The 22765-nt window shown below is 45.3% G+C and overlaps 1 protein-coding gene and 2 long non-coding RNA genes across 4 annotated transcripts in view; 2 read left to right on the forward strand and 1 right to left on the reverse strand.

Annotated features, from left to right (window-relative positions):
• LOC135385380 (thrombospondin type-1 domain-containing protein 7B-like) overlaps positions 1-22765 on the forward strand; it is a 552806-nt gene that overhangs the window by 19757 nt on the left and 510284 nt on the right. The window lies entirely within an intron of this gene.
• Positions 12435-12988, reverse strand: LOC135383429 (uncharacterized). Its single transcript, XR_010419868.1, has 2 exons — positions 12933-12988; positions 12435-12502 (listed from the first exon to the last, which is right to left on the reverse strand). It is a non-coding gene; the product is annotated as an uncharacterized LOC135383429 (long non-coding RNA).
• On the forward strand, positions 13788-15153 carry LOC135383430 (uncharacterized). The gene is made up of 3 exons (XR_010419869.1): positions 13788-14034; positions 14349-14464; positions 15050-15153. It is a non-coding gene; the product is annotated as an uncharacterized LOC135383430 (long non-coding RNA).

Here is a 22765-nt window from a genome sequence, read left to right on the forward strand (position 1 = left end):
AATGGCGTGCTGCCATTGTAACCGGAAAGTAATCGTACCACCTGTGTGCTTAAGTAATCCCGCCATTGATAGCATTACCATTTTATTGTTTGGTTGTTGGTTAGAGAGCAACAACCGCAAGCTGTTCACATCACCACCGCCTGGTGGCCTTTTATTGATGAGCGGTCATCCCCCGATATGGCGACATAGAGCTCGTGCCCAATTTATGAGGTTCCATAGCGACATTTGCGTCACAGCGACTGAGGACAAACCGGGTCATCCCCATTCGCGGCATGGTATTCAGCAGAGGTGTTCACTCATATTGTTATTATTGATAGTTTTTTTATATTGTCAGCAGTAGTGTTGTATATTGTTATGGAATTCGAAGTAACTTGCTAATATCTACAGTCAAGAGCCGATAAAGGGTATACCGCCTTCAGACGACGCGATCCTTGATTTGAAAAAGAATTCAGTTGTTAGGACTCAGTGAAGCTTAAGGTCAAGGGATTTCTGCGTCCCGATTATTCCAGGGACATAGAATTACTGTCGTGAATGGTTAGTTTCGAACTTCCTTACACACTAACGAGTGTCACAAAATGCTGGACCCTTAACATTGTTATAAATAGAACGCTGGAAAGCTTCCAAAGTGTCCAAATAAAAATGAGGTGTCAAGGCGCAATAAGCGAGAGAGCTTCTTCTGGACAGTACAAACAGAATGCCTGCCAAGGACTGACTGTAATTGCGAAGATAAAACCGCAACAGTGGCCCTCAGCTGCTTAGCAAAGAAATCCCTTCCCTTTATTTGACAAACTTGACAGCCGGAGCAGGGTAGTACAAATACACTTTGCCTGGCGTGTGTCTTGGCGTAAAGCGGGTATCCGCAAAGAAGTACACACTACGGCTTACTTTCACTTTGAACTCTTTCGGACAACCGTTTAAGGTACATAAAGTGCGTCATGTGTCAGTATGTCAAGCCGCTGTGAATAACTGTCCCGCTTTTTAGGTTTTAGTTACTTATTTCCTGGGGCCCATGAACAACAAGATTAGGAAGAAATGAAATATGGCAATCGTCGAAAAAGCCAGACAGCGACTTGTGTTGTGTTCGTCTGTTTGTGTATTTGAGCCTCAGTACAATTACTTTCCAACACGATTAGATTTGATTGTAAAGTGTACGAATGCGGAGCCAGCTACTCTACAACGCTTACAGTTGACATCGATAACGGGAGGTTGGTGAACAATAGTATACAGTGTTTCTTTTTTTTTTTTTCTCTCTAAAAGGCTATGAAAGCTACGCATATACCGTTTTTGAACCTGGGTTATGCGACCTGTGTGAAAGCGCATGCAAATAGAACGACTTTTTTGTTTCGGTTTAACGAACAACGGTTTAACTTCTTAATTAGTTGTTTTCGGGAAAATGCGAGACACCTCCACCCCCTCTCCTTAACAATCCTGAAACGAGCACGTACTTTGAGATATAAATCCCCAAATTATGATATGCAAAGGGACCGAAACCAGTATTACGCACATCCCGATCGCAGGGACGACATGATCTCCGGCTTATCTGGTGGCGGTGCCGGTGAAAGGGTTCGCCGTTGTCGGCCGCACACAGGTGGGCATTGTCACGACTGACGCCCTGGGGGAATGTACGTCCTGGACCGACTTCTAAGGGAACTGTGCCGACGTGTGTCTGAAAGCTTCTGAGGAAAACCCAGGAAAAATTCCAGCCAGCAAAGCCGGAATGGGTTTCGAACCCGGCTACCTCCCAATCTCGACGTGACATGGCCAGCGCGCTAACCACTGAGACACGCGAGGAGCCACGCATGGCCAGGCTAACGGTCCACCTGGCTATCAGATCAACGACTACTCCAGTCACCTCCACCGCTATATAACACGCGGCCCTCCGTCGAAATCCGTCGCTCGTTTTGCGCTCGAGAATAGCGTGGGTTCAGTTTCCGGTCATTTGCATAGCAAAAAAAATACTGAGTGCGCGTTTCTAAACCTACTCCCGAGTTGGGCAGATCACGTGACAGGGATGTACGACGTGACCCTAGAGTAGCTAACCGGTCCAGTAGGTTTGGGAATGTATGTTGCGCTGTCACCGAGTAAGCAAGAAAGCAAGCGGCCTTCTTCCTTTTTTCTTCTTCTTTTTTTTTTTGCATGACGGTTGGAAGACGTTATGGACTTCATACAGGATTTCGTACGTCGTTTCTAAAAATCATATAAAACGATAAATCCAACCGCTATCGAATCCCTATTGAAAATATCGTAGCAAGATTTAATAAAAATACGCAAATACGAAAATATGAAAAATACAAGATGACGCGAATTTTGCTTGGAGGACTACATAACTTATGCGCATGGAATATAAAACACATATGCAAGGCACGAAATGCAAAAAAGAAAAAAGAGAAAAGAAAACTTGCTTTCGCAGCTGCAAGTGAATCTCGCTTTGTTTCACTTTCGAAAACGAAGTCACACAACGCGCATTAAAACAACTGTGCCCGCTTGCTTGCTTTTGAATGGAGTTATCATGGGCCATCCCACGCCGTCCTGTCCTGCAGGGATTAGGATGGAAATTGAGTTCTGAGGCTCGAACACCGAAGAGACCCCTGAGAGAAGAGCCCTGAACCGGCAATCCAGAAGATGTGCGTTCGAGCCCTACAGCTGGCTAACCTTTTCAGGGTGCGTTTCAAAACCTACTCGAGTCAACTCGGGAGTAGCTCTCTATCCGAAGCACCGTTCCAAAACCGGGTCGAGTAACTCGATGACGTCACTACCTGCGTTTCAAAACAAGGTAGAGTAACGAGAGAGTTAACTCGATTCAACTCTCCTCGGAAGGCCGGTCAGGGAAGGTTCGCTCGAGTAATGACGTCCTGCTTTTGTCGTCTGCTCTTTTCCGCGAAAGCGCGGTATCGAAACCAGCTGAACGTTTGGTTGTGGAAAAGCCTCGACCTCCACGACGAGTTATCAATACCACGGCCGCTCGATCCCCGTAGGGAGCGAGGTTCGAGCGGCCGTGTCAATACACAACTGGACACCGAAATGGCAACACTCTTCCGATGCGGATTGTGCGATATGGTTTCTGAGGACCAGGCGAACGCCCAAAGACATGTGAGCCGGATTCCCAGGACAAAGTGAGTCTCGCTGGTGCTCCTTTCTATTTCGTCTTCATGTACGTCGCTTTGGCATTATCTATTTAGCGTATGTTCACTAACAGCTGCCCTGCAATGTTTATTTGTTTCACTGCCTTGTAGCCACGTGGTCCTTGTAAAGGCAGAGATCTATGTGAAACGTTCAGAACTATATTAGGAGCAAGGGCTATTACTGACCAGCACTATTATTATTGTTACTTTTGTGTGCGAGTGTCCGAAATGGGATTTTAAATGGAATATTACTTTTCTTCCTTTACCTTCACAGTTGTAAGATGGTTTGTCGGTACGTTCGTGTGAACAGGTTTCAGATAAAATATGTACCATAGGCGCAGGCTAGCTGGTGCCTGGGTGGAACTTGGATAAATTCTGAGCTGTGGAAGGAAGGGACAACACGACAGAACTCTGTTGTGACGACCGCGGCCTCCGGAGAGGTAGTCGCACAAAATCGGGTTCGCTTTTGAGTGAGACGAAGAGTCCAGACGAGAGGTACAGGGTTGACAACAATTTATTTCTACAAACACTGTCTAGCCTTACGGTACTACCTAACCTTATGTTGGGAACTGGGTGCGTTTGGACTTACATCCAGCGATCGACGTCCCACGATGGTGATCGTAGAGTGGCTCTTGAACTGTGTCGGGGCCGTTCCGCACGCTGCTTTCACTGAGGTGGGTCCGCTGCCGGTTGTACGCTGATTCAGGTACACTGTCTGGTCGGGCTCGGGAGGTTCAGGATGCGGGAGCTGCCGGTCGGTCTCCGAGGCTGGGCTGCAGGGTGAGGCTTGGTCACCGCTGTCCGTCTCCCCTGTCGCAGAACCGTCGACTTTCACTCCTCCAGACGCTCTTCGTTATCCAGGTCACGCGCCGCTTTTAAAGGATGCGTCCCTTTTTCCCTACGTGAGAAGCGACGACGCTCCCACGCAGTCCTCTCTATTCACGGTGTCTCCGTTCCACTTTCCAAGGCCAGCTGCCCTCGATTTCAGCCCTTTCGCTTTTCTGTCCAGAGGGGGATTACTTTGGGCTTTGTTTCCCAACTGGACGAAATCCGGTGGCGACCTTCAACGTGCCTCTTTGTGACCGTCGCTCTTCCTGGAATTGCTGCTTCGTAGCCGCGGGCCATCGCCGTGCCAGAAAGCCACGCAAACAGCCCCAACAAAGGCCAAGCAGAACCACAAAGCTATAGATTTTAGCGGGGGAATATTACGCACACGTGTCCACATTGAACATGACACTGTCACGAATTTCCCGTCTTTTCACCCAAGCTAAGACTTCTTTCACGGTGAATGAAACAGGAGACTTTTGCGCGCTTCGCGATACGTGTACTATAAGAATCGCTTAATCGCGCTCTGATTACGTGTTTTGTTCCAGCCGTTCTACTCACATTCGACTCCGACGCCGCGGACATTTCCGTGCCACGCCAGCACCACCACCGCAGTTCCAGGATTCCAACCAGAAGCTTCCACCTTTTGTGTTTTTCATCTTCTGTCGTCATGATGTTAACATTTTTCTCTTTTTATTTCTTTTGACTACCAAATGGAACGGGATGCATCCATTTCATTACATTTGGGGTAGATAATGGTACGTGAAGTCGTCCATCCCACAAAACATTAACAAATAAATGACGACAATGTCTGCTGCTTTTCCCTTTCATTCTCCAATAGAGGGGCTTAAGAATAATTCTGCAGTGTCTTGGAAGAAAGACTACCAGACAAGCAATCTCTGAATGTAACTGTCCAGTAAGTAACTACATACACAAAGTGCTGAAAAAGCCAAATGCCCACTGGGCCGACAAGACAGAGTTCAACTATGTCCGACGGGGCGTGGTGACCCCTGTAAGCAGCTCATAATACATTCCCGGTCGTCGTTATCGTCGTCTCTGTAAAATAAATGTGACGCGCGCGAGATGAGATCGGTGACGACACCGGCCTCCATCTTAACTCGGTCGGAGTCCCTCATGCGTTCCCAAAGCTACTCGACCGGGCGCGTACTCTGTGGTCACATGGTACAACTCGGTCACGTGACCTACTCGACTCAAGGGTTTGTTTTGGAACGCACCCTCAGTGACTTCCTACTTTCATTGAAGGGATTAGCTACGGAAAAGCTACTCCCGTGGCACTGTGGCCCAGTTTCGTTTTGAAGTTCCCGAAAAAGAGGAGACACGGCTGGAGTGACGTCATTACTCGGTCTCATCCATCCCTGCCGACCTTGAGAAGATGAGTAGACAGAGTTAAGTGGCTGGTTGACTCAACCTAGTTTTGATACCTAGGTACTGACGTCGTCGAGTAAGTCAACCAGAGAGTTTTAGCACATCGGAAGCGCTCTACAAAAACTATACAGGAAGCTGTCAAATCCTAGATCAGAAACGGGATGTCAGCCGCCTCAAAGGAATCCGGTGCTTGGCGTATCATATCGTAAATGCCGTCCCATTTGCTCAATCTGTTCTAATCCTTTTAATCCTTGTAAGTCTCTCTAGTGAACCGCGATAAAGAAGAAAGAAGAAGAAGAAAATGAACTCCGCGACAAAGAAACAAACGAGGCGGAGCGGCGTGTCGTGACGCTGACACCTGAGGCCCTAAAGCGCGTTAAAGAATACTGTCGCATTTAAAATACGTAACGGAAAAAAATTAACACCCTGTATATGCGATGTATGGGTTGGTGCCTCATAGTCAAGTTCGTCCATAAGACAGGAATATGTTGCTTCCGATAGAAAAATAGCAGGAACGTATTTTGAGCTCATCGAAACATATTTTATCTTACCTCTTTTACACCTCACCATTCGTTGCAAAAGCTCCAGTGGTACCAGTAATGCGCACTACTGTGCAACCTAATGTGTCAGAAACCTCCCTGGTATGAATCATGCGGGTTTGTTCTGTGACATTGCGTGCGCAACGAGACATGTAAGGCATCACCCTGGATCTCTTGATACTACGCGCACTTTCCTTGAAACTGCTGCTGGAGGACTGGCCGATTGAGATAAGACAACGAATGTACGGAGACCTAGTTCAATGGACCCTTTTCACATTTCTGTGGTATCCTAGCGGCTCTCCAGCGAAACACCGTCGGCGCGCCCAAAACAAACCCAGGTTGGCAGCACAGAAGATCAAAACCGGTCTGCAAGTAAGGCCGACGAGTTTTTGCGGTGTTCCCACTGTCCCTTATACCCTACTTTCCCTTATTTTTCTGTCCCTATCAGAATATAGGCAGTGGGCAAATTCACATGCAAAAGAAACAACAGCCGTTGCAGGAGCCTGGCCGCTTCCGCGGGACTTGTCCCGCTTATGGGGTCTTGTCAGACCTGAACCAACACGGCGGCTATCTTCACAGATTGAATGGACGTCGGGCTTGATGGGGTCTTCCCTCCCCTGCCGGTCCTGCCGTGGTCGCTCAGTCTTCCGTGGCTTTGCTGGAAGATAGAGCATCTCTCTTCTCTCCCACTATATTTTGTTTTATCTCCCGGCCTCCTCTCGTCTGTAATACCTTTGAGTGCGAGCAGGGGGAGGTTCGGGTTCAGCCTCTTCACCTTCTGTCCAATCATTCATTTTATCCTTCATAACTATCAAGTTACCACATTCCCCCCCCCCCCGCCTGTCGTCCCCATCCAGAGCCATCTATTGAACACGGAGATAACCTTATCCAGCGCACCCAAGGCCATCGGTGCCACAGCGCTACGCATGAGCAGTTGTGAAAAAAAGTCAATTTCTTATGGACACGTGGTTCCTTCCTTGTTCCCGGATAAGCCGGTCGAAGAGGAGGAGGAGGAGCAGCAGCACACACACACACACATACACAAACAGCACAGAGAAGCGCTCTCCGCGTACGCGTACGCTGACACTCACAGATACACACGTGATTTCGTGTAGCTGGGTTCTCGACTGTAGGAGCGAATGCCTGCATGTACGGTGGGTTTTGTGAGCTCATGCACTAATTGGCCAACACGTTTTTCTCGATTTCTCGCTCTGAAAGGTGCCAGTATTCATGTTTATTCCAGGAAAAGTGAGAGAAGTCAGGTTCCTTAAATATTTCCCACTGTCAACCTGACCTTTTGTCATAACTCCAATTCGGCTCTGTTCAGATCTAATGCGAAATTGTCTATGTGTATGTTTCACTCAGAATGCATCACATCTTCACGCACGCAGTCAAGTTTCAGGAACGTCCACGTCACTACATATTACCCACTAGATGTGCCTCACTGAATGCTATATATTTATCCATCTTATTGTGTGTCGTTGTTGGATTTTTCAGCTTTGACTTTGTAGCTGCACAAATGTTCGCGAACCATTTGGGAATTAAAACGTGTGCAGCGAAGCTCTGATTAGCAAAGTGCTCTGACAGACGCGAGGTGCAAAAAAACCAATGCTAACTTCTTCCTACGATGAAAAAATGAGAGAAAAAAAAAAAAGAAATAACTCGTTGCATTGTTGCATGTTGTTGTACCTACGTTGTAATCTCCGTATCCATGCAAAAAGAGGATAATCTTCGAGAGGATAAACACGACACAGTCAAAGAGGAACTCAAAACATTTATACATTTTCAAAACTTATTTTAATTGACCTCCAACGGATGGCACACGTTCCCTTCTGTTCAAAGCCCCATGTCGTCTCCTGGTTCTGCAAAACGGTGCTACATAAACGTAGTGGGATGCCACAGAACACGTAACATATTTTCTGTCGCATTTGCAGATTCACTTTGTATGCAACATGTGGACTGCAACGATGTTTGTAAGACACGCTCTCAGGTTGCAGCAGAAGTTCTGCAAAGCGGAAATTAGCGGCGTTAATGTGAAAAGGGTGCTTTGAGACAGATGTCTGCTCCCTCCGAAATTGCATTGAACTATATATACAGGGGGCGTCACGTAAGACTGACCAGAATTTTATTAAATTCGCGTTTTTTTTTCCCCGAAAAGTCGTTAGATAGATCTATTCCCGATGGGGCCTACCCAAAGGTAGTGGTATATCAATAATTAGTGCAGCCGTTAATTCACTTTCATAATTAATCTTCATAATTAGTCAAAATAAGTTGATTGCTTAACTGCGAAAGTTGCACGCACAACCCTGAGGAGTCTACCCCGCTAGAATCGAACTCGCAGCGCTTTTCTGTGCCCCATAGTAAAAAAAAACAAAAAAAAAACATGCAAAATGCACTACTTTGGAGCTTTGCGCGAGTCCTGCGGCCTCTTTTTCCTATAGCTCTTTCGAAGTCACCTTTTGTCAACTGTCATCAGGCTGTCCCTCAAAGCATGTGGCACCCCCTCTTCCTATAGTGTCTTGGTCGATACCGTTATTTTTGTTTTGTTAAAACCTGGTAAACGCACACACATACCAAGCAGCATCAGTGATTTTATTTTTGTTATCTACGTGGTTTTCGGAAGTTATGGATTGGCAGTTTTATTGCATGACATTTATCAGACGAAATCGCGAACTGTGTCTTGGGGGTGTTGAGCAGATCGAACCAGGTAATGGCGGGAACAAAGTCAAAGGCGGCAAATGTGGCATTTTGGTGATAACGTAGGCTGAGAAACGGTATCACTATTCTCCCTCACACATACTCCTGGGGAAAGAGTATAGAGCGTAAGTACAGAGCGCGTAACTTCAAACCTGCCCTCACTATGCCCTGCTTTTAACGGCTCCATTAGGTTTGTCCAAATCAGGTAACGCATTCCCCACAAGAGCGTATAAGTGTTTTAGTGATGTTATTGTTTTCTAGTTGTTTCACTGTTCGTGAGTTCTTTTGATGCAAGCGAAAATGTTTATGTAAATTATAGTAGCAGACCGATTTCTAGCAGATTGCTATGGGTTTGCCCCTGTTCAGTATTTATAGATATTCTTTATTTGAACAAACAGGCAATTCACTTAATTCCATTCAGTCCAGTTACGTTCATAGCGGGATGTTCCATGATTTGAGGAACAACAGGATGTGAGTTGAGAAAGGGTGACACGGAGATGGGGAGAGGAGAAAGTTGCCGCAAAACCAGCACAGCGCTCGAATATTTTGCTATTTTATCATATTTTTTACTAGGCACAAAACGCGCTGCGATTTCGATTCTTGCGGGGTACACTCCTCAGGGTTATGCTCTACGACTTTGCAATTACGCAGTCAACCTTTTTTCCAAAATTGTGAAGATCAATTGTAAAAGTTAATTGACGGCTGCGCGAAGTACAGGTACACCACCGCCTTTCAGTAGGCCCTCTCGGGAATAGATATATTCAACGGCTTTTGCGAAAAGAAATCAATCGCAAATTTAATAAAATTCTGGGGAGTTGTACGTGACGCATACTGTAAATCCGAATGAGAGTCGGCTGACAGAGTGCCTTACAATGGAAAGAAAGGCCTCATTTTCCTTCATTGTTCAGCTACGGCAATGGCCATACTTCGAAAGAAATGAAGTTATACTTGGCAAAGTTATTCGGCATTGATCGCAGAAACACAGTTTCGCGAAATTATCGGTAGTTTATCCACTCACTCAACACATGAATGATAAAGACTCCACCTCTACTGTTCCGAATACATTTAATAAATTGTTTGAAACAGTTCTACTGTATGTGAACGTAACGTGGATCTCTAATATCTGAAGAAAAAGAAAAAACATGGTAAACACCTCTAAAGATTTACACCTTATACTGCAGTGCCATGCACTTCTCGCAGTTAGTGCTTAGGCAACTCACTTCGACTTGCCCGTATGCGTTTATCTCCAGACGTTTTTGGCGTCATCCAACTTCGTGTCAGAGCTAATAAAATCAGGGCTTCAATTTCCATTGCCTGGGTACCTCGACGAGACGCACCAAGCCCAATTCGGATTCGCGCCGATCTCTAGTTAATTTGTTCGCTCATAGCACGGGAGGTCGTAAATTGATGGGGTGTCGTGAACCGACGTACTAGTGCCATTACTGATGGAGTAAATCGAGTTTCGAACGGATAAGAGGAAAAGATGCTCCTGAACGATTTGAAGCACAAATGGTACGAAACGCGCTCACTTTCTAAATGATGTTGTTTTCGGCTTGTCAACCGCGTCGTAGATGTTCCTGAGGATTTAGTTGGCAGGTCGCTCGGAATAGACAAGTCAGCAGTTGAACAAAAATGAGGCGTTTTTTCGAGGCGCATTTCCGCCTCAAAGAAAAAAAAAAGGTAGAAAGGACCATAATTCTGTCCTTATTTGGTTGACCTGAACTTGGCAATAAAAAAAAATAAAAGACACGAAAGAAAAAGTAAAAAGTTCTGGCCTATTGAAATCATGGTGTGTAGACCTGTGTGAATAGTAATTTGGAAACCGAAGAGAGTAGACATGTAACGGAGGTGACTGCGAAGCGGATACCAGATACTCCATAGTCAAAGCAAATACAAAGAGAACAGTTCAGATACGGAACGGAATACATGCTCAGCATGGATGCTGATAGAAACATGCATGCAACGTGTACACGTTATATATGTGAATACGCAGCATATGCAGAATATAAACCAGCGCTCACTTTGCGTTAGACCCTCTCTTTGCCGTTGTTGCAATTACGCATTCAGTTTCAGAAGTAGTCGAATATATTCAGTTTGGAAGGACGTCGATTTAGTTCCAAATGCGAATATCGAATTATATTATTCGGAATTCGAAATGAATACTACAATTATTCGTTTTCGTATTCGAAAAATTCATATATTCGCACAGACCTAATTGAAGCTATTCTAGTTCCTTCTTTCCTTTTCTTTTCCGTTTTCCTCCCTCTTTTTTCGGAATAGCAAGCCGGCTCTTCGCCTGGCTAAGCTTTCCTGTCTTTTTTTTTTCTTAATAAACTTATACCCCCCCCCCCCCTATTCTAATTTCGTATTCGAATGCGGTAGAATATCTAACAATCTCGTTTTAATCAAGACGATCAATAATTGTTTGAGAAAAAGTAATTCCAGCGTGCTGTAATGTCCTCCCCAACATCTTCGATTCGCATTGCTTCTTTGCAGCACCAGGGAATTTTAATCACTGTATTTTTGTTACATGTCGTAATTACCCAGTAGTGGCTGCAAAGGGGCTCCCCTTTTCCACAGTCTTGTACAAAAAGGATTTGAAGGCAAGACGACTTGTGCATAGATACAACGGATACGAGTCGCTGCGTTTAGTCACACATACGAATGAGATAGGACAAAAATTGAGATAAATGTGCCCTCCGCCGAAGAGACGTAAAACTTAAAGGGGTTGCGATTGGTCCATCCCACGTTATCCCACATAAACGTAAACCACGATTCTTTGCCCTGATGTGAACCTGCATTGAAAGTTTCACAGCGAAGAGGGTACTATGCGGAGAAAATTGGCATCGCGAATACCGAAACTCATGCGGCGCTCACGTCTAAACCCTCGCCGCCGCCAGTTATGTAGCGCAGGAGAAGTCGCGTGCTTACGGCTGCCAATGAGAGTGGACGCAACTCTGAACTCCGTGACGTCTTCGCATTGCTCTGTCAGGAGTGTGTTCGACAGCTTGATCCTCGCAAGGTAGAAGAATAATTCTTTTTGCTCAGTATTCGTGCAGTACAATGCGTCCATGGTGTAATGAACAACGTGTGTGAAACTGTCCCAACCCCTTCAAGAACTTTGCTCAAAAACTTTGTGCCTATCTGTAAAGCGTTCGTGAGCATTCACGGTGTTAAAGGGACACAAAACAGGTCGACGAACATTCTCCAATTATTATGCTCAATGAAAGAACATAGCTCACGGTATCCAAATATGAAATTATATTGCTTCTAGCAAGCGTCTTTAACAAGAAACAATGCCATTCAAAGAGCATAATCCGTGCGAGTTTCTCCTTGTCCTTGGAACCGGGTCACGTCACTATATTCCAGGATTGTATCTCATTACGGCCGAAGTCTCATTACGGCCGATGTCTCAATACGGCCGAAAGTCTCAATACGGCCGATAATCCTTTAATCCCCAAGTGTCTCATTACGGCCAAAGTCTCAACACGGCCGAAGGCAGTCTCATTACGGCCGAAGATGTCTCATAACGGCCAAATGTGAATATGTGTATTGTAACCTGCATTGATATGCAATGTCGCAGCCAGGTATGGATATATATTCAGCAGGGTATAAGGCATGCACTGTGCCCTTAGGGCCCTTATTATATTTATATACACATATTGCGAGACAAACGGTATGTTATCATACCACAGCACAATGCAACATATTGTGTAATGTGTACTCCCACAAGGTAGTGTTGATGTTGCTGTGAAGCAGGCTACTATGTGGAGTTAGCTACTTGTAGAGAGCTAGATGAATATTGGCTTTGTTGTGACGCTTTTGGAGCCATCCTACAGTCACTGGCCAAGACGGAACACCTATCTCAGTCGATGTCAGTTTATTTCCATTCGCCTTACAATTGTACAATTCTTGCTTCTGGAATGAATAAACCTGCAAGAAGCGAAGAGCAACCATGAATAGGCTAGAATATTTAAAAAAAACAAAAAGAAAACAAGCATTTGTCTCTACATGGCTGGTTTTAATGTGCACAAGCTGCACATGTGTTGATATACGTGTCTGTTATTTCATACAAGGTTAACATAAATCTTCATCTAGACAAAAGAATGACAAGCCTTAAAAATGCGACTTCCAGGTAAACACAGAGCATGACCATGATATGAATATAGGTTCAGTAGTTCATTCCCTTAATGGAAACATGTGAATATCAAAGAGTGATACATTACAATTCATGAAATGATGCATGCATAACTTTCCATTTCTGGTTTCTTTTTTATAAAGGTAGTGCACGAATTAACATTCGTGCACTACTACAAAATTTCTCACTTCACAACAGAACCTTATGATGATCTTAACAGCTCACCTCTTCGGCCAGGACTCCCTGGGCAGCAACATCCTATTAGCCATGTTGTTTTTCTTTTTCGGAATCCTCCGTGCAGCCACATACCATGCCTGGAATGGAAACCAGCTATAAATAACAATGTATTTGAATGACTTCCTCTTGAAGTATTTATTCTAATCAGATATGCTTTTGTGCCTAGTATGGTGCGCGAAGGCACATAAGTACAGCATTTGCAGACGTTCGACGTAAGCAGTTCAAGGAGATCAATTCAAGTACGCCGACTTGCGCTTTTATTTTTGAAGAAATACGACGACAATTTTTAACAAATTAAATATGGCTCACAATGATACGAGTAAATGCTGCTGTACGGTGATGCACTGTCGGTATCTTATCGTCTTCGAATAAATTTGTTGTTCCTAAACGCGCAACCAACTAGAAACAACGCAAACCTACGAACAGATACCGAGTTACATCTATTACAGGCACTTCGGCTGTTTTGATTCATTTAAATTACTCGTATGAGAATCCAACTATATGTGGACAGCACACAACTAATCCAGACAATATACGAAAGCATTACTCACCAGCATTCCTGCTGGACTTGGTCAACACTGCGCGATATACGTTGGGGCTGTGGCGATTCATTCAACTCGAATTTTACCGGAACAACAGGCGCTGCTCGAAAGACAACGACGGAAAATAGAGAGCCGCTATAAAGTCCGCTAATTTGCACATTACAGCACTACAAATTGATATATGAACACGTCGTAAACAGCAACCACTCGCTCACACAAGAAACGAGGTACCCAACGTTGCTAGACACCATCCGAACTCCAAAGTGAGAGTAGCAAAACAACAAGATATCAAAACACGAAAGGAAGAGTATTGATCCCCCCTCCCTTCTATAGCATGCAAAACGTGATTTGCGCTGAGATGAACATATATGTTCATGACGCGAGTAATTTTCACTTTTCACTGATCCAAAGGAGGTCACGTGGGATTGCTTGACGGTTGCGAAATTAACAGCAATGAAAATGGCGAAACGAAACTTGTGAATCGTGCATTTGCTCTTCATGGTAGCTGCCAGAAAATCGAATCAAACTTATGGGACACTGGATTACAGGTATGTTGGCATCTTTTTCATTCCTGCATATCATTTCTTTCACATTACACTATACGTGAATACATGGTGTCATGTCCCACGATGCTGGGGAAGCAGTTGCATGGGGAAGTAGTTGCATGGGGAAGTGTGCATGGTTGTAGACTTTTAATTTTTGATCGCGTAATCGAAATATCGGCACCTTTCGCATTGTGGCTTGCATGTGACCAACCAAGTGCTGTTCCCTTATTAGCGCTTCCTGCAAATGACAAAACGACACATGTGGGAATGTATATTTTTGATTACTCATATATAACAAGAAAATGTATCGTTTTCAGGTTGCTGCCACTACTCCATGTGCCCGCAATTGTCTTGCGTGTATGATTACACTAACGACGTCGCCCACCACGGCGGAAGTGTTTTGCGTACACGCGTTTCAGCATGAAGCCTGCAGGTAACATCTGATGCTTACCCTTCGGGTATTCTGAATTTACATATTGTAGCTTAGAGGAATTCCAAATGCCCAGAGTGACACACACTTATAACATTGTGACATCAGTGCAGTGGCATAAGCCCTAATGTAGTGCCCCACGAAAATGAACGAGGGGCAGTGGTTTATCCAGAATCCCAAGCACGAGAGGGGTGTTGGAAAAAATTGTGGGGGGAGGTCATCATTATAGTTACGTTATTACAGCACAAAATATCATTACAGACGTATCTGAAGCTGAAATCACAAGGGCACCCCCTGTAGGGGGTGCACAGGCAAAAAAGTTAGGGGGGTGTAGGGGGGTCTCGGTAAAGCACTGACGAGGGGGACTCCTCCACCCCATGTCAAGCCTCATAAAGCACCTCCTGAAATATTTTCCTGGCTATGCAGCTGCATCATTATGACGTAATTGTCATTGTTGTCCATAATTCTTGAATATGTTTTGAATATATGGAAAAAAAGTCTGCTTGACAGCATATGTCTCATGGTCATCATCAAACGAAAGCATATGTCATTTTGTTCTGTGCCTTATGTACTTTTTTTAAATTTCAGGTGGACGTAAATTGTAGAAGGCAGCTAGTGGGGGAGAAGATCATGGTCATAGGTCATGTGGCTCCTGGAGCTCCCAGTGGTCTCCCTTGTGGAGTACTTTTCAGAACACGCACACAGTTCGCTCACAGAACGAACGAGTAGGATGTTGCTTGAATACTGAGAGAAAATGACGTAAATATCGTGTGACACATATGACAATAAAAACATTTTTCACGAGGGATGCATGAAACACTGTCGCAATATTGTGTGCATGAAGCATTGTGTGTGACACAAGCCGTGGGGGCACACCGCCTCGGACACATTTTGGGAAGCATAAAACACAGTATATACACAGCTAATATGGTGGATGCTTCTTTTTTCTTTTTGGCCGTTATGAGACATCTTCGGCCGTAATGAGACTACCTTCGGCCGTAATGAGACTTGGGCCGTAATGAGATGTTACCTATTCCAGCTCATAGACCGTTTAGATTTTATGTCAAAGGGTCCAACGTGCTGAAGTACCCAACGAGCAGAAGGATCCAACCATGGATCCTTCTGCTCGTTGGATGCTTCAGCATGTTGGATCCTTCAGCTCGTTGGAACCTTCCTCACGGTCGATTATATGTCGAAGTGTCTAACGTGCTGATGCATCCAACGAGTCGAAGGATCCACGGCGGCGCATTATTCACTGGAAGGTCATGCATTAACGATTAACACCGCGTCCGAAATGAGTAAGTGGATTAAATGCCCCCTGCGCATACTGTCCAGAAGTTTTTCTTGAAATTTTTGTGACTTTTTGCCATCACGAAAGCCCCTATGTGTTATTATTAGGAGAATTTCCGAACGAAGTCTTGTTGTAGCGAACCTCCTTATGTGAGGATGTGTTTGTTGCGCCGTGCGTTATTTCCTCTCATCATCTCAATGTTCACCCGGTTCACTAAACCCAGTTTTTTAAAACTTGCCATTTTTTCTTATGTGCATCTGTAGCGTCAGCGTAGTTCGCAGACAAAAGTGAGTAGGGCCACATTCGTGGAATTTTTTATACAAAAAGAATAACATGAATACAGATTGCATTAAATATGGGACGGCAAAATTCCTATGTCGGCCACACGGTCCAGATATATTACAACGTCGCTGAACGTCGCTTGGTTGCTCTCCAGCCAGGATCCGAACATAGCCATTTCCGAGGCAAGCTGCGTACTTCCTCAGACGGTTGCCTTGCCACGGCCATGGGGTCACGAAGAAGAGCCTGGATACGGTTTTGCGTGGCGTGCTGCGACACCTGCAACCATTGGATGAATTCTGCAAGGGCCGGGTGGCGAGTTGGCAGGCGACTGTGTAGGCTGTTATGCCACCCTTCTACGTAGTTGGTCGTTCTGGGCCCTGTATTTCCATACTGGCCCCAGGTATCACGAATGCTGGCATTTTCTAGTCAGTATGACTGGAAGTATCTCGCGATACTGCCTCAACTTGGCTTCTTCGACGGGCGTCGAAAATGGTCTTGCTTCGATCAGGTCTCTGGCAAAGCTCAAACGAAGGAAATCGGGTGCAAAGGGTAGATGTCGAATTCGGCGGAACCATTCGTTCACAGCAGCATTGTTTTAGCAAACGACCTTCAGTCCCAATTGGTCTCGCTTTTGTTTGGCGGCCTTTGCGAAGTGGAAGGCACATCCTCGAATCTGGAAATATGAGAAAACGTTATGATGTGGGGCATAGCGCACTCGTACCATTCGTTGGACAGCACTTGTCAATGGTGCCCACCTTCAGGGAACTGTGCTCGCTTCCAAACACGTTGTTGGCGGCTTGAAATGCAGCGCATTCGAAATCGAACAGCCAAGTTGCCGCCTCGAGTCCGCCCGTATTTTCAAACCTTTGCTCAAGAGCACGCTTCAATGTCATGAACATCTTTTCGTACGCCACCGCGGGGCGGGGTCGCTTGCGACTTCGTCGAATCCCTGTGCGCACTTCATACATGTATCTTTTGCTCAGAACCTTCGAAGTTGTAGCGTCCTCTTGTGGCGTACAGCTGTGCGGAGTTCTGGGATGGTCGGGGTCCGTAACCAACACGCCACACACATGTGCAACTGGGCAGCGCTCATCTTCATACGCAGACTTGCTTGCCTTGTAGCACGCAGTACACCGATAATAACTCACTGAAGGATCCCTTGGGTGCTTGGACTTGAGTGAAAATTCGAGCACTGCATTTGCCCACCTCCTGCTACGGTATTGGACGATGTCGTGAGTCCTGTTGTGGGAGGGAAGGTAGATTGGAGCACCATAGTTAGACTCCATCATCGGACGTCGCCCCCCACTGGAGTAGGAGGACATCGCCCTCCTAGACCCTCACCTTTATTTATTAGGTCATCCTTAAAATCAAGCACAGAAGACACACCACGTTGGATCCTCCATCTCGCATTGTGTCCTTCTTCCAGTTGGAGCCTTCTTCATGTTGGACCCTCCGTCTCGCATTGGACCCTTCTTCCCGTTGGATACTTTTTCACGCTGTCACGTGACCCTGTTGGATCCTCCTTCTCGTTGGACCCTTGAGCCACAAGCGGACCGTTTACAGCAGAGTTATCTGGGCGCCGCCATCTTAGTGCACGTGACCTGGCGCGCCATTGCTTGCCTTCTCTTTCGGCTGCCTGTTGGCAGGGCGCACGTAGTACGGCGGTGTAACCCAGAGACGCTCTCCCCGATTTTCAACTTTTTGCAATTAATTCCGGATGGAAGGATGACACGAGGCTTTGGCCGAAGCTTAAACGATCAGGTGAGTGCGCTTTTTTACATAATGTAAGTTGCATTTGGTTGATTTAGAGTGATATTTCAGTCCTCGTGCGTCCCACATGATCGGCCCCACTATGCTGTGTTACTACGCAGCTTTTTTTTTCTTTTTTGCGCATGTGTTGCGTTATCAATTCGTTCATCATGTAATATCGTAAGATCGTGACTTCTTTCGTTTTATCCCAAGAGTTGTGGTACAACTACCTGAGGAAGATATGGATGCATAAGGGCTGTTATGCTTTCGTTATGAAGTAAAGTAGCATACCTTTATTGTTGATTTCAGATGTATACAACTACATGATCAACGAGATAGAGGGAGACGGAAAGCCTGCGCTGAACTACACAGGTTTTGCAAAGGGAACGAACGTGTTTGACATTGGCCATGCCGGCGTAGTACTGTGCCAGTGCAACGATGGTGGATGCATTTTAAAGGCTGACATCGAGTCGATACGAACAGTCAGCAGAACGTATTGTACAGAGATTCGCTTCGGGCCGACTTTGACGGCAACATGTACCTGTAAAGAGAGTTTGAGCAGCAGGTGCAGTCATATCTATGCACTGCCCATCAAGGTTGTGAGGCGACAAACAAGGGGCTCGCGAGTGCTTCGTGCACTGACAAGGCATGTAAATGGAACCGTTCAACTGCAAGGAACGTGACCCCTGCAACTACAGATGAAATGTATTCTCCCAAGCAGCAGCCAATGCCTACAGCAGAGTTAGGGGCTCACACAGAAATGCTGCGCCACTTTGAGGGCTGCGTTACTCACCCTCGCTGACTTTCCCGGTTTGAAATCCTTCCTCTGAAGATTCGATACCCACCGCTGTCGGATCAGCTTGTTTTTCTCTGCTTGTGGGAACCCGTGCGTTGCAAAGGGCCTCGAACACAGGCACTCTTTGTATAGCGATGGCTCGTCAATTTGACAAACTGCTTCGTCCTACACGATTAGGTCTCTTCCACAGTTTCTACACTCAATCATGGAACAAGTCTTCGCTCTGCCTTTCCACATTTTGCACAGAACTGTAGCACAGTGGCTAAAAAGCTCGGAAACACTCACATCGGCAAAAGCGCACATGCAGTCGCAGAAGGCAAGCAATGGTGGGGCTAGTGTGGCGCCATCTATTATCCATTGAAGCAACTGGCTGCTGTAAACGGTCTATAGCAACCCCGAAATCTAGGCGCTGGAGGTGGGGGAGATTTCGCTCTCCTAGCCAATGACGGATCCCACTGACACAAGCTGTAACCCCCGAGGAAACCGGTTGTGGGAACATCGCGGTGGCCTGGCGGAGCAATACACCACTGAAAACATAGTGCGCACGTGAAATAGAATAATGAGGGGTTTCGGTGTGAACTGGCTACCTTAGATTGGACAAGTGAGAATATGTTGATAGTTGACCTCATTTCTCGATATTACAACAAAATTAATGTAGGTGCGTCCCGCATTCTAAATGGCTGATGATGCCCGACGTCAAAATGACGTGTCGCTATTGTCGCCAGGACATCGCAATGCGGGGCATGAGGGCGAAAGAGTGCAGTGAATATTCAGTCGGTTTGGAGCCATTATTTACTTTTTCGCGACAACATTTTAAAAAAAAACTTTCACCGTCGACAACGTATCACAATGCATTAAAAAAAAAGTGTGCCTCGTATACCTGTTTATTGTCTCTTTAAGGAGCTGGGCCATTCCAGCCGACACCAGCCGGAGGTGTACCTCGACGCTCCTAGATTTCGCTGAAAAAAAAAATAGTGTGCATTCCCTTGTGGGTGTGTATGCAGGATATAAACTTTTTTTTCTTTCAAGATTTTGTTTTCTTGAGCATCGGAATCGCCCCGAACTTGGCCCAAATAAGATGTTCCCAGAATTCGTCTGACACATACAGACGGCATTTTCGCGCTTTCCTTGTCTGGTGTTAGAGGGGAAGGATCCACCTAGCTTCCCCAAGAGCATATCGATCGAGAATAAATCCGATTACCTCGTAACAGCTCAAGAACGGAGAGCATTTTTGTCGAAGTATACGATAAATTTTTGGCAGGTTAGCATTCTCTCAGGTGCGCGAGATTATTTATGCTCACAAGCTACTGTATGGAGATTCTTTTTGCGTACAAATATGAAGATGATCTATATTCATTGTTTAACTAAGCGACCGAGAATATCCACCATTCCTAAAAAATGACAACTTGTTTCAGAGAGTATTTTCACATACATGAGGTTGTCTAGGAAGTGAAAGAAGTCGTGCCAAAGTAGAACATGTCGTCTCCTATATCATATTGAAAATTTACATGTGTTATTTTCCTTAAACGAGAAAAAAAAAAATCGTCACCATCCTCCTCATTTGTTAGTTGAGGTCGTCTAGGAAAAGTGATGTCTTTGTGACCCTCTCCTGTGAAAAAAAGACGCTCTCCTTTATCATTTTGAAAATCTGCAGATGTATTTGTTCTTACGCAAAAAAGAAGAAGAAAAAATAAGCACAAAAGACTCGCCAGTTTTCACATACCTTAAGTCGTCTGAGAAGTGAAAAAAATCACACCAATTCAAGTACAGACCATATCGTACAACACATTAAAAACCTGCTGAGTTATCTATTCTTAAACGGGAAAAAGTTCGTCATGGCATTTGCATCCGCTTGTGAGATATCATCATCATTTTTCTTGCACTGTTTGCTGCAGATCTTACTCCGCCAGCTGACCAAAGCTTTTGTCGCCAGAACAGTGTAACAGTCGTAACAGTCTTTGGAAACAATGTGTTACGGTCTAGCGCCCACTTCTTCCACAACAGAAACTAAAAAATGAAAAATATAGCTGTATGCGCACTGCCTGTCTTTCACTAGAAATAGACGCGTTGGCCTGATACCTGAACAGATGATATAGCCTCAAAGTAACAGTATATCCTGGTGCCCTGGATGGAGCATGCCTCATTGTGCTTCACGCTCAGTAATTTCTTCTCCAACCGCATGGCATCAGTGGCGAGCCGCAACGCATGCACCCTCTTCAAGCTTTCTTTCACCCGGAGAAACAGCTGCGCATGTGTCAGAATATCTACGTTCAATAGGGGCGCTGCAAGCTAGCCGTATAGCTGCCGCCCTTTTAAACGTGCACTGTCAACGCTGTCACATTGCCAGGGGATGAGGCGAAAAAGTGCTACGTAGCATGCCAAAGTCATTCTTGTGGAGGCAAAGCTAAGTTACAATTGTTATTGCTCTTTTTCTATTGCGACGCAGCGCGATCAGAGAAGTGGTACATCTCTCGGCCATTGTTCAACAAACAAGTGGCGAATGGTGTGTACCGTAACATTGTAATGACTCGTGAGTCAGGCAACCAGAAACGACGACGAAGCTGCTATACGAAGAGGCGGCTGTGAGTACCCGCAGTTAAACCAACAGCGGAAGGCGGACTTCCTTCGATGGGTGATAATGGTATGTTACAGACGGGATATGTATGCGCTGACGATTTTTTTCTCGCTTTAGGAATAGGTACACATGTAGACTTTCAAAATGTTATAAGACTTCCACAAAGGTATATTTATTTATTTGACTTCCTAGACAACCTCAACTAACGAATGACCTGCAGCGAAATATGGTGACGAATTTTTTTTTATCGTTTAAGGAAAATAACACCATTAGGTTTTCAATATGTTATAGGAGAGGACATGTTCTACAGATGGCACGACTTCTTTCACTTCGAAGACGACCTCAGCTATGTGAAAATGCTATGTGAAAAGTGTCATTTTTTTACGAATGGTTGATATTCTCGGCGCTTAGCTAAACAGTACAGAAGAAAGCGCTAGAATAGACTACCACAGAGTAGATGTAGGCAGGACGAGCGCTTCTGTCTACATCTACTCTATGGTCGTCTATTCTAGCGCTATCTTCTGTACTGCGATGCACCAACTAGCCCAACAACATATACTGCTTAGCTAAACAATGAGTATAGGTCAGCTTCATATTTTTACGTGAAGCGAATCTCCATACAGTAGTTTATTACCATAAATAATATCGGGGTCCTGAGAGAATGCTAATTTCCCAAAAGATTATCCTAGCCTTGGCAAAACACACGCTCCCTTCTTGAGCTCTTACGACGTCACCGGATTTTTCCTCGTTCCATATGCTCTTCGGAAAGCTATATGGACCCTTCCCCTCCAACACCTGACAAAGAAAGCGCAGAAATTCCGTCTGTAGGTGCCACAAGAACGCGCGGAACGGACAACACTTTTTTTACGTTTGGGCCAAGTTGGAGGCGTCTCCAATGCTCAAGAAAACTAAATATTGAGAAAAAATGTTTATATCCAGCATATACACTCATAACGGAATACATACATTTTTTTTCAGCAGAATCTAAGAAGGCCAAGCTACACCTCGGCCTGTTTTCGGCTGGAATTGCCCAGCTGTCACGCTGCTCGCTCACTAAGGCTGAATACGCAACAAGGAACTGTCCCCCATAACAGTTCCAAAGCATTACGGGAGTTTATTCATCGAATAACTTAGTGATGGACACTGCTTGCGTGCCATTAGCTTCGAAGTCACTTGCAAGTATGCGACTCTTCATGGCATTTCCATTTTCTCCCAGCGCGTAAATCACTGTAAAGTCTTCTTCATGCGTAAATTAATGCTCCGGAAGACACCCCCAGCGGTGCACAACTGCGAGATGACCACTCTTTTGGAAAGATGTTTCCGGCAGGTTAGAATGCATCGATGTAAGAGTTCTCGCTCCTGAAAACACTTCCTCATATGTCAGTAATCAGTGGTAAATACATGTTGTTGCACTAGAATTTGCACGAGCATTCGACGCAATAACGCGCCTGAATTAGAGTTTACGTTGATTTGCGCGAAAAACAAACGAGGGAGAGGCGAATCGTTCATTTCAAATTAAGCGCGTCATGCATTAGCTGCCCGCATTTTGCAGCGACGACACGCTTAATGGATTGGGAATGATGGGTCATCGTGAGAGACTGAGCTTCGTTA

Source organism: Ornithodoros turicata, chromosome 2 (assembly GCF_037126465.1).
Source record: "Ornithodoros turicata isolate Travis chromosome 2, ASM3712646v1, whole genome shotgun sequence".
NCBI lineage: Eukaryota > Metazoa > Arthropoda > Arachnida > Ixodida > Argasidae > Ornithodoros > Ornithodoros turicata.